Source organism: Tamandua tetradactyla, chromosome 19, assembly GCF_023851605.1.
Source record: "Tamandua tetradactyla isolate mTamTet1 chromosome 19, mTamTet1.pri, whole genome shotgun sequence".
Classification (NCBI taxonomy): domain Eukaryota; kingdom Metazoa; phylum Chordata; class Mammalia; order Pilosa; family Myrmecophagidae; genus Tamandua; species Tamandua tetradactyla.
This window is the reverse complement of record NC_135345.1, coordinates 62385809-62403450: the sequence shown is the minus strand read 5'-3', so window position 1 is coordinate 62403450 and position 17642 is coordinate 62385809. Positions and strand designations below refer to the sequence as shown.

The 17642-nt window shown below is 32.1% G+C and overlaps 1 protein-coding gene across 15 annotated transcripts in view; it reads right to left on the bottom strand.

The window, feature by feature from the left end:
- ADGRL3 (adhesion G protein-coupled receptor L3) overlaps positions 1–17642 on the bottom strand; it is an 841123-nt gene that overhangs the window by 643013 nt on the left and 180468 nt on the right. For all 15 annotated transcript variants that reach the window (XM_077136976.1, XM_077136982.1, XM_077136975.1 and 12 more), the window contains one exon: positions 16976–17041. The gene's annotated coding sequence lies outside the window, so the exon portion shown is untranslated. The remainder of the gene's footprint in view (positions 1–16975; positions 17042–17642) is intronic.

The following is a 17642-nucleotide window of genomic DNA, read 5'->3' as shown; positions in this document are numbered from 1 at the left end:
GGTTTGGCAAACTCAGCCCACAAATGAATCTGCCATATTGCCTGTTTTTAGATACCTGATGACCTAAGACTGTCGGATTCATTCTGTAATAGGGAAAAAAAATCTAAAGAAGAATATTCATGACTTGTGAAAAGAATACGAACTTCAAATTCCCGTGTCTACTGAAGTTTTATTGGAACAAAGCTATAGTCAATATTATGATTATTTATAATTTACATATGGTCTATGGTCGCTTTTGTTATACAACAGTAGATTTCAGCAGTTAGAAAAAACACCACATGGCCTGCAAAGACTAAAATGTTTACTATCTGCCCATTATGGAAAACGTGTGCTGATTTCTGCAATTGCTATTGGTCTATAGATTTTTTTAAATTTTTATTTTAAAGTGTGATACATGTGATCCATGCCTATGAATTTACTGAGCCTTCATTTCCTGATTTTAATATATGTTATGGGCGTTTGTACCATATCATGAGAAATACTATACTGATTAGCATTTTTCATATTTAAAAATGAAAATGTAGAAAATGTCCTCAGTTCTTTTTATTCTTAGTAAAAATGCCACTAGTCTATATATGCTCTTTGAAGCATATAAACTAAGATAAAGACAGACTGAGAATAACTAAACCCATAATAGATACACAACTAAGCCCTGCCACAACACATGGAAATTTCCTTATTTGAACATGCCTCTTAAAGAACAAACATTTCTTAGTCATATTGTACACGTATTTAATTTTATAAAATATTACTGTTTTCCAGTATACAATAAATATTACATTTTGTTAAAACTGAGACAGAAATGTAACATAATGGTTAATGATTATCTCATTTTTTAAAAATAAAATGTAATCTTCAAAACTAAATGTTCAAAGACATTTGGCTATAGTTATCAATGGCTATAGCTACTTATTATCGCTACATTCTTTTTACTATTTCAACTCTATGTAGCCTGAATTAGTAACTCTCATTTCTTGTTTGAGATCTTTTGTGGTTGATGGTAAAATTTAACTTCTTAAAAATGAAACTTTAAATAGCTTTTTAACGTATTCAGAATGAACCATGATAAGCAAAACTCCATTACTATAATTTTAACTACCACACAGAGTGATCTTCTTTTACTATAAATGCTTTCAAAAATGTTTTATGGAAAAAATTCTTCTTTCATATGAATTATTATGAGTTCCTGAAAATCAGATTCTGCAGATAATTTTAAAATAAAAAAAATAAACTGGATAAATGCAAAAAATGCAAAAGATGCTATGAAAATAATCATTTAAAACCTAATGAAAACAGCACATCCACATGAGAATTACAACAGACCTTTCAGTGTAGGGCACAAACACGTGACACATCATTAAGCAAATATAATTAAGGACAAGGGAGCTGCATTTTTTTTTTTTTTTCGTAACTTTAGCTATACATATGGAGCACTTTGTTTCACTTCTGGTTTACTTTCTTTTAATCAAAGACCCCCACTGTAATGCCTTCACACAGGGCTCAGTGTTGTGGGTTCCATGGAAACCATAATTCTGAATGTCCTAACTTGTGTGACTAAAATTTAACACAAAGTAACATTGATAGTCTCCCCCATTTCCACTACCACCAATATCCAATTCTAATTAGCAGCACAATAACTGATTTGGAAGGAAAAATGAGCTCTGACTACTATAGTCTCACACTGCAAGTTATTCACGGGGAATCTCACAGACAATATATAGTGATAGTTCTATGTTGCAAATGCCTGGCTTAAACAGAGGAATTATTTCTAATTGACTTTCTGGTCTCCCCTGGAAAATAAGCATATCATTTTTTCTTCTCCTTGTATACTATAAGAGTTTTAAAAATTCTGTGTTTATTCTATTTGCCTGTTCAACTAGAGGAAGAATATTTTAGAATTGTCTGATATACTAAGATAATGAAGCTATATGACATTTTAATTCCTCAAATCCACTTGCAATAATTATATTCCTGTCTATAATTATTATACCTCTCTCTCCAACATGAAATTACTCCTTCCAGATATATTAATCATGAAGATATAATATGCAAAACCTTTTTTTAAAATTTAACTGAGGTTTAAAAAGTCAATGGAATCTTTCCCTTTTCTTCCTTTTTTTTTTTTTTTATAAGCTCTCTAGTAGAAGCTGATAAACGCTCAGTACTCCATTAAGGAAATATATGCTCTCTTGCTGATTATTTTGATTTACAGCAAATTATATTGTCCCAGGGGCATACTTGCACTGATCGTGTGCCCGGGTACTCATCACCTCTATTATAACTAAGTACAAACTTATTGCATTAGTCAACACAACATTTTAAATTTAGAAATTATACTCTTGCAATCTGACTCAGCTTCTTGTCTACTGTTATATATAAGACAAACATGAAAGACATTCCTCCCCACTCCTAAAATCCTAAAGTAAAGGTTTAAAGTTAAAGGGCAAGAAGGAAGCTTTTAAATATTAAACATTGAGAGTCAGGAAAATACCTCAGTAATTCAATCCAAATCTCTCAATTACTAGGGTAAAAATTGAAGCTCATGGATGCTAAGTGTTATCTTTAAAACATCTGGTAAAAGAATCAGTGCTAGTAGTTGTAAATGTTCACTTAGCATTTTTATTCATTCATTATAAAAAGGTATCATTTATTATTTGATGACATATTCTCATTTTATTTAGAAATCTAAAAAATTTGCTTCCATCTCTATAATATTTGTAAAATAGTCCTTGAAAGTTAATGGAACTAATTCAAAAGATGAAACAGTCAAATTATTATACATTGTTGTCTGATCTATGATTTATGTCATTTAAAAATTTGGTTTCATGCTAAAAATATTCTGTTTCTACGATGATATCTTTAGCCATAATTCTGACTTTCAAAGTCAGGGCCAAACTAGTCAGCAGTGCCCTTTACTAAATAATATTAATTCCTACAGTGAAAAATATTTTAAAATCATTTTTATTCCTAAGAGTTTCACATGGTTCATTTAAATGTTATATATATTTAACCAAATATGTGAATATTAACTGAAACAAGCAACTTTTACTTCTACCACATTTTGATAGTTGAATAAACAATTTCAGTAATGCCTGACTCGATGGACAATTTCCATTCCCGTATACTTTCTACTTACAAGAAAGTGATTGTCTTGCCTTATAAATGATCCATTCAGGACTTTTATTTCTAATTAGAATTTGTGAATAAATTCAAGTAACCCTAGTGTAAGTTATTCTTTCCTTTGCAGTTCAGAAGAATGAAAGAGGAAAAGGACAGAGTGACTGTGCAGGGTATACAGTATGGAGGGAGAAAAAAGCACATTGAAAAAAGAAGGGAAATAGAAGAAAAGGATGATTGCTTTACTTCCATGTGCTGTGTTCTACATCAGATCAGATTCAGTTATATAAGTGACCAATAAATCTTGAAAGGTATCTGAATAGGTCCGTTTCTATCTCAGGAGTATAGCAAGGAAGTCAGGCATATAAACAGTGCTCCCTAAATTCCATAAATGGTATTAGAGGTTAAAAGTACAAAGGAAGCCAAAATGGTAGAGTGGCCAGCAAAACCTAGGGAGGCTAAAGCAGGCATAAAGGAAAACCATATTTTACTAGATAAGACTGAACCTGATTAAGGTTGCTGGATAGGATAATCATAAATTGAACTTGTTAAAAAAATCTGACATTCCATTTATTTAAATATGGAGTTCTTTGCTACATTTTAAGTATTAACGGACATAAGGAAAGAGATAAGGGAACTTTATCTCAACAATAAAAAATAATGTATTCTTCAAGTTGAGCTTTGGTGCCCTTTACTGCCAATACATTTACAATACATTTATATTCTCATACCACAATATTTACTGAGGGTTTTTCAATGGATCAAAATCTAAAATTTAAAGCCCTCTTTCTAGATTCTCAAAGTCCACTAAGAAATTACTTATCACACTCATTTGACTTCCTTATTATTAATTATGGAACATATAACAAAGGACACTGAAAATTTTCAGAACTATAGTTTCAGTGAAATATTGTTCTATGATCTTGTTTTCAAGGCAAAGTAAAATGTGTCAAAACCAACGTCATTTTATTATTTCATCCTTCAAATCTAGTCTACTGGGAGTGATAAAGAGTTCTACAACTATGAAGAATGGTTCACTCCAGATATTTCAATAGAGCATCTGTTTACAGAATCCACATGTGCAGTTTTGCTTACCTGTTCAAAGCACAGCATGGTACGGCTCTCCAGTGACTGCTATATCACTCTCCCATTCACTCTCTGCAACTATACAGTCAAAGAATCTTTGGAGTAGGATGCAGAGAAGTAGAAACCTTTATTTAAAACTTAAAGTCTTCTCTTTGAAGAAATGATACTTGGAGATAAGATAGTAGTAAAAATGCCACTAGTCTATATATGCTCTTCGAAGAAATAATTCCTCTGTTTAAGCCAGGCATCAGATTTCCTGAGCAATCCTCTCAGGAATCTGAAAAGACCAGTTATTAGCAATTTTTTTTCAGGGTCAATTAGCTACTCTGGAGGTTTATTCAGATTTTCTTGAGAGAGGTGTTCATATGTTGCAGTTAGAAAATGCAGAAAACAGAGCAAGACCTGCCTCTGCCAGCAATTTAGAAACACTGGTATACTACCTCTGTGGTGCAAAAGGTTGGAAAGGCAAGGACAGAAATAACTAGGAAATAAGAGCTAGAAAAGTATTGTGAAATTCACAACTCTGCTGTGAGGGTGGGCTCGGAGGGAATTTGAAGACACAGGACCTCAGGAGATCATGTTCTTTCATTTTTTTTCTCCCTACATCCATATTTGTACTATTTATCTCAGAAATATTTCCTTGAAAATATCAGTTTTTAATGCTAACCAGGCCACAGAAATGGAAGAGAATTCTTCCTCAAGTTAGATCTGTCCAATTATTTAATTTATTTTTCTGTAAAAGCAGTACTCCATAGGTTGACCATAAAGAGATGAGATTTTAAAATGGTTTAGATGGAATGCATCTAAAATTTTAAAAGAGGCTATCTTATTATGAAAGGAAGATAGAGGTTTGTTGTTTAAAAGTCCTTACTATCTATAATTTTGTAACAATTTCTAAGTGATGATGTAAAAATTTGGTGACAAAAAGTGAACACTTAGAAACTGCATAATCATTATTGCACATTTATTATAGTACAGTATTAACATATATTTATTAGATTAGAAGTAATAATGAAATATGAAATATCATTCTACTGAATTTAAGTCTCATTCCTCTCAGTGGGGATAATAATGTCTATTCCTTATTAGGTTAATTACTAAATAAATTACATTTAAACATGTTTCATGGCATTTGGAACACAATAGACTTGAATTTTACTTGAATATGAATCAGAATGCTACAAGAACCAAATGTGCTTTGACAAGCACATTTTATATTATAACAATATAAAAATATATATTATTAGTGTCAATTTATAAACAAATATATTAGCTGGGAAATACTTAGATATATAGTTGCTAACTATAATAATGATTTCCCTCCTGGAATTAAATGTGTTACAAAAAGGAGATGGGTAGGAAAGTCAAAAGTATTGTGAGTTCATTTTCACCTGTATTGTACAATATGTTGTCAGAAATCAAAGCCCACCAAATGATAACATTTCCAAGACCACAGTTTACCTGAGTCAAGTTGGCAACAATTCATTCAGTGGCGTATAAGCGATAGATGTAGACTTCAATAGTGTCTGAAAAATACTCAGTATTGACTGATCTAGGACATTGCCAAAGGCAATAAATAATTTATTTTTCTTTAAATGAAAGTTTTTATTATCACTAATAGCAAAAATGGGCCAACATTATACTTAAGGTTGCATTCTAGATACGTTAACATGAATATGTATACTGAGAAAAATGTAATAATTTTTCATTAATTCTAAATATTTTTGAAAGTTCACTTTCTACCATAGCTATAGTTAAAAGAACTTTGTCATTGGATGTCATGTATGGGCAGGAAATGTGTCAAGAATTTGGGTGACAGGCATAATACTATAGGTACTATTTCACAAAATCCTTTTCCTCTTCAGCTAAAATGGGCTATAACGAATGCAATTTGAAAATGATCTTACTTCAGATGTCTTCAAGTTATGGTCTCATAATTACAAATGTAATGGTGAGTTTGGTGGAGACTCCATTATTTCATTATTCCTTGCATCCGTGATAAAATAATATGCACTCTCAGAAGATAATTGACCTCTCATAGTTATTCTTTCTGAACTAGCAACTGAGCTATTCCATTCCATACTGTGTTTTCCAAGCGGTTTTATATAAATTTGTTCCCTGACATTCTATTGATAACCTATGTCAGCTCCCTTATAATTTTCTTATCTATCAAACTAGTTACATTGGCTGTTTTTTTAATGAAAACTTTAGTTTGTTCTGATGTTTCCCCAGTGGCTCAATTACCCAGTAAAACTCTAAATTTGCACAGGATTAACATATAAAGGACATTGGCTTCTCAGAAGCTGTATGTTCAGCATAGATTTTATACCACTGTTATTTTCCTATCAGCAATTATTTCAAAGATGGTATCATAGGGAATAACAGCTATAATATCACTGATACAAGTATAGTGATAGAAGTATTTATCTTTGGATATTTATAATATATGGCCAGAATAAATATAAAACCTTCATTTTCAACTATTTATCACTTGATTATCCAGAAAATGAAAATCCAAAAATATGGCTAATTCATCAGTGATGAAGTTAATTAATGGAATGTAAATTATTGTGGAATAATCAGTAACACTGAGGATTTCTTCACTTGTCGCTGAGAACACGGAGATAGAATTTAACAAAAAAGTGTTTGTCTACAAAATTTAGTTTCTTCATTCAAATTTACAATGGAAGGTTTACATGATTATACATGCATTACCACCGAGTTTTATAAAAATCTAGCCATTCATAATTTTTGGCAACAAAGCCAGCAAACAACTGCTTGCTTCCATTACACTTGTAAGAGGCAATTTGAAAAGATACTCCCCAGGAATTAAATTTTGTGGATGAACATTTCAGCTAATTGCATTATTGTTCTCAGAACACTGAAGGCAGCAGTAAGCCAAACCTAGAAATCCAATTTCTTTATTTCTTTTTTATTTAAGCAACTAAAGTCTCTTCTACTAACACATTTCTTTTGGAATCAACTAAAGAGTGCATACATTATATACAAGATGGATATAAAAGAAATGGAAAAAAACCCATTTATTTAGGTGTAAAATTTGTAATGTTTTAAAGAAGATGGGTGTGATTATCCTGGGCCAAATAAGATCTAAAGGCATATATCTCAAAAGTTTATGGAAAAGTGCAGGGAAGTGAGTCAAGCATTTGAACTCTAACCAATACTGTGTTTGTGTATAGCTCATTGGATACTGTAGCTACCCATTCCAGCCCTTCATTTCACGTTTTTTTATTTTTTATTTTTGATATCTGGTTGTTTTAGCCCATCTTTAATGCATCTCTCACACTCCTAAAGATATTACTCTTTAAAAAGAAGATCAGAATATAGACCTGTATAATTAGGTCCCTACTAAATACACAGTGATTAAAAAAAAGGGTTCCTCTTAATTTTGCCTTGAATTTCCTCTTAAATACTCTTACCCAATACTCTATCTTTCAAGAAGCTTGTATTCCTCCCAGAAAAGATTATTCATTATTCTGTAAGTAAACCATGCCGAGAATATCTAATCTCCAGGAATAATGTCCTTCTCACAAACTATGAATTCTGCAATGCTTTCCCTAGATCTTTCATTCAGAATTACTTCATTCTTTTCATGATTCCATTATTGTACTTGGCATGTCATAATATAGTTAGTTGTATATGTTACTGCATCTCTAGCTAGGCTCCTGAATTTCTCAAGATAGCAATGCTCAAAATAGTATTATCACTCTAGAACAAAGCAGAGGACTTATCTACATCAGATACTAATATAATGTGAAATGAATAACCAATTTTTTTAAAAAGTATCTTAAAATTAATGTTTTATCCTTTATTCCTCTCTAAGATGACATTCCTTAGCATTTGAAAGTTATACCAACTGCCACCAAAAGAGATATTATCAATCAGTCTCTTCCTGTAAATATGTAAGCCAGTAGTTGTATAGAGAAATGAATATTTGCTTGGAGAAAAAAGGAGAATTTAATATGAAATTCATGTTTCATAGTTAATAAAAGATATTATCACTAATTAAAAGTTGTTGTTGAGATTGGAAATACTGGAAAAAATAGATAAATGTAATGCACAGGAAGATCCTACAACACACACACAAAAAAAAGAGAATATAATTGCATTTACCCCTGTATTTAAGATAGAATAAACATCTAGAATTTTTTAAATTACTAAACTTTTGAAAAACACTAGGAAAATTAATAATTACATGTATGCAAGTTTTCTGAAATACTTAGTGCAATTTTTTCTAACACCAAAGCCATATTTTAAAAATTATAACTATGTTTAATGTAAAGTGTATTTTATTCAGTCATGCCTTCTGACAGACTATATTAAACACACACCATGCAAGCTAATTTACTTCTTAATGAACCAAGATCATCACAGAATTGCAGCATCATATTTTTTTAGAGCAAGAAGGTCCTCTATAGATAGTGTAGTCCTATCCTCACTAATTGGACAAATGAGAATACTACAACCCGGGGAGATTGTACGGTGTGCCCTGAGTTTCACAGGTTAACAGCAAGGCCAGACCTAGAATGAAGGTAACTTGATTCACAGTTCTTCCTAAAAGTAAGCACATTTGTGAATGTGTACAACACATACTCTTAGAACTCTCAGAGGAAATATGTGCTCTGATATAAAATAGATCCAGTATGCTCTATTTGCTAAATTTTTTATGACAACTTTGAACGATCATTTGTCTCTATATCAATATCTATTGTCAGCTTTATATTTGATTTGTAAAATTGCTATTCTCTTATAATTAGGTGATTTTGATCTGCTGAGTCTGGGATACTAGATGACAAAATTTGTTAGCAAATACTGAAAACATTTTCTTGATGAGGGTCTTTTCTATGCAAAAAGCACATGAGATTTAGTTAGAAATAAAACAAATAAACAAACAAAGAAAAAAACAACAGCTAAATAACACAACCAGAGCAGAAAACAATTTAGGCATACCCCTGGGGTTAGTTATTGTGGCATCAATAACTAGAAAAAATCAAGACACATCCATGAAGAAAAGTACAAAACATCATGGAAGAAAACTCATAAAAGCAAAATTTTCCACTTGGATCATGTAATTTTCCTACCTAAACTGAGAGATAAGTCTCACCATAGTCAGTTCAGAATTAAAAATTAATATTAACTCAGCACTTGAGGAAGACCACAGCACCAATTTATATAACAACAATGGCAGCTTAAATAGAAAAGAAATAAGGAAGTGGCAAAAACTGGGAGCAGGAATAGAAATTATAAAAATCAATCTACATATATTTATGTATGGCCCAGCTATCTTACTTTTCGGCATTTATGCTTAAGTAATGAAAACCAACATTCATGAAAAAACCTTAGAAACAATGCAAATATTCTTCAAAAGGTGAACGGACAAACTGTGACACATCTAGACAATGGACTACTGCTTACCAATTTAAAAAAAAGAATGATTTTTTTGATAAATGACATGGGTAAATCTCAATGGCATTATACTGGATGAACAAAACTCCATCTCAAAAGGCCGTTAAGTGCCAGAGACCCGAGTTCTATTCCCAGTAGCTGCCCATGTAAAATAATAATAATAATAATTTTTAAAAGGCTATTACGTACTGTAGAACTCATTTATAGGACATTCTAAAAAGAAAAAAATAAAAGAACAGAAAACAAATGCGTGGTTGCCATGGTTTACAAGTGGAGAGAGGGTGTGACTATAAAGGGGTGGCATGAGGGAATTTCTATGGTGATGAAACTGTTCTGTACCCTAATTGTGGTGACAGTTATACAAGTTGATACAGGTCTTAAACTTCACAGAAATGTACACCAGCAAACACATGCACAAAAGTATCTGCAAGCATAGAGACATACAGACCGACAATGGTTGAGGTTACATGGGTGTATACATTTATTGAAACTCAAGTCAATTAGCAAATTTAAATTCAGGTACATTAGCCTCAATTTTTAAAAAAATCATGAACAAATAGACTTTCCCCACACAAAAACATCAATACCAATAGTGAACTATTTTTAGCCATGGCCCAAAATACCAATCCATAAATACGTATAGCTCATGGCATACCTCATTGTATTCAAGAGAACATTCCCCATTCAGGCAAACATAAGCACTCTTTTTTGAACCTTCATATTATTTTGCAATCTATGCATAGAGGTTAAGATGGACAGTTGGGATAAATGAGTCCTGCTCAAGGGAAAGACTCAAGACGGATTCTGACTGGGCCAGTTCTAGTTCTGGGTTTACTGGTAGAAATAAAAAATAATAGGACACTAAGATCATGATCATCCTATAAGTTTGGACTGCTATACATTCCTTACATCAATCTAACTTAAGGTTTAGATTGATCTAACTATTATATAAACACTAGGCAGTATATTGGTATATTGTCCCATTCCCATACATGGTATTTATGTATTCTTAACCAGTAGGTTTTTTTTTTTTGTTTGTTTGTTTGTTTGTTTGTTTTTTAACATGGGCAGACACTGGGAATCCAATCGCATCGAACCGAACCCGGGTCTCCGTCTCTGGCGTGGCATGTGAGAACTCTACCACTGGGCCACCATGACTCGCCCCGTTTTGTTCTACTTTTAAAGTACCTAGTCAAAGGACATGCTCAGATATCAAGATGAAAAACACCAAAGCGGAGGCTAATTATATTCCAAAAATTGCGGTGGTTATTGCATTGATTGCCCAAATAGGAAAGGCATGGATGGCTAAAACAGGCAGAAATATTCTGTAAAAAAGATGAAGAATGAAATTTGCTTTTTCTGATAGTCCTTATTATAAACCATTTATGAATAATTGTTTCAAATGTTCCAAGTTTTTATTTCTGATTTTATGATTTTTTACTTTCTTTTTGTATACCTAGGATTGTCCTGAAATATGAAAATCTTACGTTTCAGTTGACAGAATAGGTAAGTTGTAAGTGATATGTTACATTGTATAGGAATTGAATTTTATAACAGTATCAAGGAGAGATTGAATTTTTCTTAAAAGTGATTTTTTTCTACTTTATATGTTACTATAACATATCAAAAAAGAAAGCTTATATTATACATTTAAAACATAACACTTTAACTGACTCTAGCTATAAAGGTAAAAATATAAGTAAAATAAGAACTTGTGGAAGTGAAATCTGGTACCAACTTCCTGGAAATAAATTTTAAGAATATGTATCAAAAGCTTTAAAAAGAGTTTATATATATATATAAAACCCAGTATATATATATATAACCCATATATATATTATATATATATATGACCCAGTAATCCCAGTGTTAAAAAGTTATCCCGAGGAAAGACTATTTTACATGCCCAAAGATTTATATAAATATGTTTATTTCAGCAGCATAAATAGAAAGTAAAATACTGAAAACCCAAATATAAAATAGTAGACATTATTAAAAAGGATTTTACCAGTATTATATTGATATGTGTTAACATTTCTATGCTTTGAAAGTTTTCAAAATTATGTGGTAAAAGAACATTTTAGGGCTTTAAAATGATGACAAAGTACGATGCTAGTAAAAATGTAGTTTCGCCCATATAAGGCCATTAATTTTATGTATATTTCTTTAGTTATAAAAAATAACTAACAATTTATACTAAAATGCTAACCACTGTTGCCTCTGAATGTGGAATTATAGATAATATTATGTTTCTGTTTCATTCTTTGCAATATTTTATTAATTTTTATGAGTATGCATTAATTTTATAATACAAAAAATTCTAATAAATATCTTTTTAGATTACTAAATTTTAAGAATTTTTAAAGAAATGTTTAGTGAGAAAAGCTATATTCACCAAAAATATTGACCCAGGCATAATTGCTAATTGGTTATAATTGGTTATATGTTGCTATAAAAGACTGCTAAAATAGGCTTTATTTTTATTCTATAGTGAAAGTATTACATTACTGTATGTGACATACTCCATTTCTTTTTCACAGCTCCACGATCTATTCTGAGGTATAAGTAGTAGCTGATACCTTTTCCTTTGCTTAACTGAATGGCGGCTATCATTCGAATGCCAGATTTACCTTCATGCAGATCTCCAAAGGTCACCATTTATGCATGTAAGTTCCGAAGGGCACTAAGCAAGCAGCTGACAGATTCTGACAGTCACTGTATCTCCAAGAAAGGAATGAGCAGGAATGACTGCCTGAATAATTAACATGTTTTCCTCTGCACAGGGCCAGTTTTACATCCTGCACCTTCTAACTGTGGTTTGGAAATTAATTGGAAAATGTAATTTCAAAACAAACCAAAATTTAAAAAAAATTCAAAAAACAAATGAATGAAGAAATAATTAGTGATCTCTAGCTCAGGGTTCACATTTACACAGCTCACTCTTACCTAGAGTTGAAAATTCACATCCATCCCTGGAAACTCATTTCTGTAAAAACAATGAACGACGAAAGAGAAAACGTGCTCCCAGCATAGCTGAGGAAATGGCAACACCATCCAGCGAGTTGCCAGTTTGAAATCTGATATTCATACCTGACTTCAATTTTCTTCTCATTACTCAAGTACAATCAGCCTGTAAGAAAACTGTAAATTTTCCCTTCTCAATACTCTTAAAATGTAGAACTATTACCCAGTCCACACTATCGTTGACGTAAACCAGATCTTCATTAGAGCTCATCTGAGTTATTGTACATATTTCGGAGAAGGTCTACCTTCCTCTAACCACTCAGTCAGCCACACCGCTTCCAGAATTATATTTCTAATATAAAAATTCAGGAGCAAGGCCACTGTCGCAACACAAAACATATTTAAAATTCAAAATTAAAAGGTTGCTTTAAAGAAGAAATATTTAGAACATATTACCTAAATGGGAAGAGGCCAACAAATGAAACACATGTAATGTGGTGATACGGGTTCTGGAGAAAAATAAAGCAGGAGAGGAGGAAAGAGAATGTCCCCAAGCAGTTTCCATTTTAAATAGGATGCCCACGGAAGACCACAGTGAGCAGATGATTTCTGAAGTCTAGGAAATAAGCCACGTGAATTACTAGAGAGAGTGTGATTGGTAGTGGAAGCAACCGGAGGAAAAGCTCCATGTTAGAAGTGGCCTGGGGCGTTCGGCGGATGGCAGTAAGCCAGGGCAGCTGGAATGCAGAGGACATGGAAAAGGGCACAGGTCTCCCTGGTTGCTGTACAGCAAAAACAGAGGAGCAAGAACAGAAACAAAGAAAACGGTTTCAGGACTACTGCAAGTATCTAGGCAAAGGCGGATTGTGATTTGGAACAAGATAGTAGCAGAAGTGCTCAAAGTGATGGAACAGGATAAGTGGGTGATGTGTAAGTAGGAGGATCCAAGGGTTACTCCGAGAAGTTATACCTAAGGAATTGAAAGAATGGAGCCATCAACCAAAACACGAAAGACGGCTGTATTAGTATCTTTTGGGAGAGTGATGATACTAGACAGGCTTTATTTTTATGAAAATTTTGGCTTGAGACTTTATGGTTTCAATGGTTCTATATTCAAAGATATCATTCACTGATGAAAATGTATATTCTCTAGTACATATTTACTTTTGAGGTTCAAGAAATTGTATTTATCTTATAAACACTTTTTATCACATATGATTTCAGCCATTTTTACTATAACAAAGGGAATTACAGTTTCTCCATTAGACTTTCCCCTTTACTGAGGAAAACCTCAAATAAGGCTTCTAAACATTTATCATAGAGTTTAATGAAAATTTGCACATTACTAAGTTGAGTATGGCTTTAAACATTGCTGAAAAAAAATGGAGAAGTTGCATTTATTTTCAGATGCTGAGTTATTAAAGTCTTACATTCACGATGCTGTGTTCTATCATTAGCTTAGATGTCAAGAAACTATACTCAGGATTCTCTTAAGAGAAGTTTAATCACTTCTGATATGAGGCAAATCCATATTTCACAGTTTCTTTATTGTCCTAAGGATTTAGCTGGCTCCCCAATAAATCTGAATAGATTATCAAGGTTTTTATCATATATTGAAGCTGACAGAGAAGGAAAAAAGTCGTGCCATTTTTGTGTTGTATACTTGATGCATTTGTTAATCAAATAGCCTTTCATTTACAGTGCCTATGTAGGACTACTTAAAGGCAACTATCTAAGCATGAGGGTCAATTTGTCAAAATTTGACAAAAATTCCATAAATGCACTTAGACACATGTAGCACCAGTACAGTAAAAGGCTCTAAATAATAAATACTACCATCAAAAGCCCAACAAGATACTTCACACTCACTATTATCACTATAATAAACAGGACAGATAATACAAAGCAATGGCAAAAATGTGGAACAATTGAAATCCTTACACATTTCTGGGAAAATGTAAAATACTGCAACCACTTTGGAAAACAGCTTGTCCAGTCCTTAAAAGGTTAACAATGGGGTTATCACATGCTCCAGCAATTCCACTGCTAGGAACAGGTCCAACAGAAATGAAAACATATGTCCCCACAAAAACTTGTGCACAAGTGTTCCTAGCAGCATTATTCATAATAGTCAAAAATTGGAAATGATCCAAATGCTCATCAACAGATGAATGGATAAACTAAATCTGGTATATCCACATTGGAATATTATTCAACCATAAAAAGAAATGAAGTACTGATTCATGCTTAACCTGGGGATGAAACTTGAAAACTTTATGCTAACTGAAAGGCCACATGTGGGACACATATACAGTCACATTTATATGGCACCCATAGAACCAGAAAGTAGATTAGTGATTGCCAGAAACTGAAAGGAGGGGGTAATGAGGAGTAACTGCTAATGAGTGTGTTCTGGAATTAGAGAGTGGTGATAGTTGTACAACTTTATGAACAGGCTAAAAATCATTGAATTGCTTACTTTAAAAGGGTGAATTTTATGGTCAATTTAAAAATAAACAAATACTGCCAACTAGTTGGCACTGTAAAACTCTGTGATTCTCTAGAATCCTTATATCCAGGGATCTGAATTAGTTATTACCATAAATACTACTGTCTTAATGACCTCTTATATTTATTAAAGAATGTCAATACCAAGAAAGGTCCTGGAATTTATTCCCAGAACTCCACGGATACCTTAAGCGCCCTGGAGACATCTAGCTAGAGAATTAAGCTAAGTATGGCAAGCATGATATATCATGGGCCATCCAAAACCCACTTTTCCAGTCATCTCCTGACACTGTCTCACCACATATTTAATCTTGCAGCTGCACTAGAAATATCAATCATTCAATGTCTATAGCTTGCTCTTTTATATACCCTTGCACAAGCTATTCCGTTTGCCTGGAATGAATGACATCATCCTCTCTGCCACAACAACCTCCAGTGAATTTCAAAATTTCTGCGAAGGTTTCAGGAGCCTCTGGCAAAAATGAAATGCTCTCTATTTCCTTAGCAATTTGTAAATGACTTTAAAAAATGTGTATAATAATTTCTATAGCACTTCATCTTTCCCACCAGATTTTAACATCTTCAGGGCAAGCACATCTGTTTCTATGTCTTGTTTGGATGAATTTTTAAAGAAAAAGTTTAAGTGAGCCTAATTTTATATATTAATTTCTTTACTTCAGTAATATTAAGTACCGAATAATACATTTTACATTCAAATCAGTAGGAGAATATATGCAAAATTTCAATGTATTGAATAAATAACATAATAAATACAAAGGAAAAAGATGTATCATATCTGTTCTGGAAAATGGGAATGATATTAATTTGTCTGCATATATATATATATGAATGTGGGGAAGAAAGCAGTTACAAAGAAATTAAAACAATAATATTTGAAAGAAGGAATATCAATTGGAAGACTTAGAGCCTACAAAGGCAAGTGCAATGTTTTCATAGTCTTAAGTCAGATAATACTCTTAAAACAAAGAGAAAAATAGCCAATAGTCATTTAAAACACATACCATTGATATCAACAATACAAAATTAAATGAAAAATATTTTAATATGCAGAACAGTAATAAGAAAGTTGACATTTCTATTTTTAGACCTATACATGTGGAATAACTTACATTCCACACAGTACAAAGTCGCTTTATAGAAATTAACTTCAGTAACTTCAAGAAGACATTCCAATTTTACTGTTGACTACTCACAATAAAGGCTTCTTTTGCTTTCAATGTTTTGCAGAGGAAGATGTGTACTGGCCTAAGGTTATACTGTGAAGTCTTTTATGTTATATTGTAAAAATAAACTTGTGGTAATAGAAACATTACTTTGGAAAATAATTCACTTTATATTAAACATCTTGTTGCTATAAAATGACTGTTTTTTTCTCAATATTCATGTATACCATCATGGGTACGTAAGTGAGAGCAAATGGAGTAAATTAAACAAAAACGACTTTAATATTCTGCGTTGGTGTATGTGCACCAAATGAAAAAGTAATTCAGTATGATTATTCCATATTAAACTGTTGAGAAAATAATATATTATACCTGCCTTTCCAGAGAGATAGAAAGCTAATCTAAACATATATTTGGCCCATTTGTTTTCAATGCAGCTGGGGTAGATTTCCTCACAAACACAAATATTTTGAACTATATTATCTCCATATTTATACCTTTTTGGAAAATACAAAAAAGATGTATTTTCCAACGGTATTGTAAATTCTATTTTAGTAACCCATTAAACAGTATGCTAAATTTTCAATATGATAAAAACTCATGAAAGTATACAATAATGTACATAAAAATAATATTGAATATATTATGAAATTACTGACAAATAAGATTGTCAACAGTAATCTATTACTTACCTTAATTTGCTCCTCAGTCACTAAAAATCCATGTTTTTTCCCACCAACTTACTGGATTAACCATTTCTATAAATAAAAAGAGAAGATTCAATTAAACGTTGAGAAAATATTTTGTTTGTAGTCATGCAACTATGAGGAGGTTTATGTATTTCAGTTTTCCAATATATATATTTTCCCACAATCCTTGGGGTGCCTCAGCAAAACCAAAAGGGAATTCAAAATAGAGTAACATTTCTTCCTGCACTGTCTAATTGACCATAAGGTTTGCTCTGAAAGTCAATGAATTTAAGTATGGAATTAAATTTTTCCTAATTTAAATAGCACATGAGTTTTTAAGAATAAATTCTGAGACTTCCAAGAAATGTTCTGATTTTGTTCAGCAGGCCACTTCTACTTAAGATGGTGTGAGGGTCTAAGGACTTTGATCATTAGATGACAGCTGTGACAAAAAATGGAGCGGAATCTCAGTACATCTGGCTACATATCACACATACATACATACCCATATATATGCAATTGTCTAGGTATTTGCACATATTACACACAGAGACTGTGATTACAATAATCTAAGCAAATTCAGATATAAATAACTAGAAAGGAAGGAACAAAAAATTAAGAACTTACTTATATGGTACTTCTCCTATTTTATTAAAATGCCATAATATAT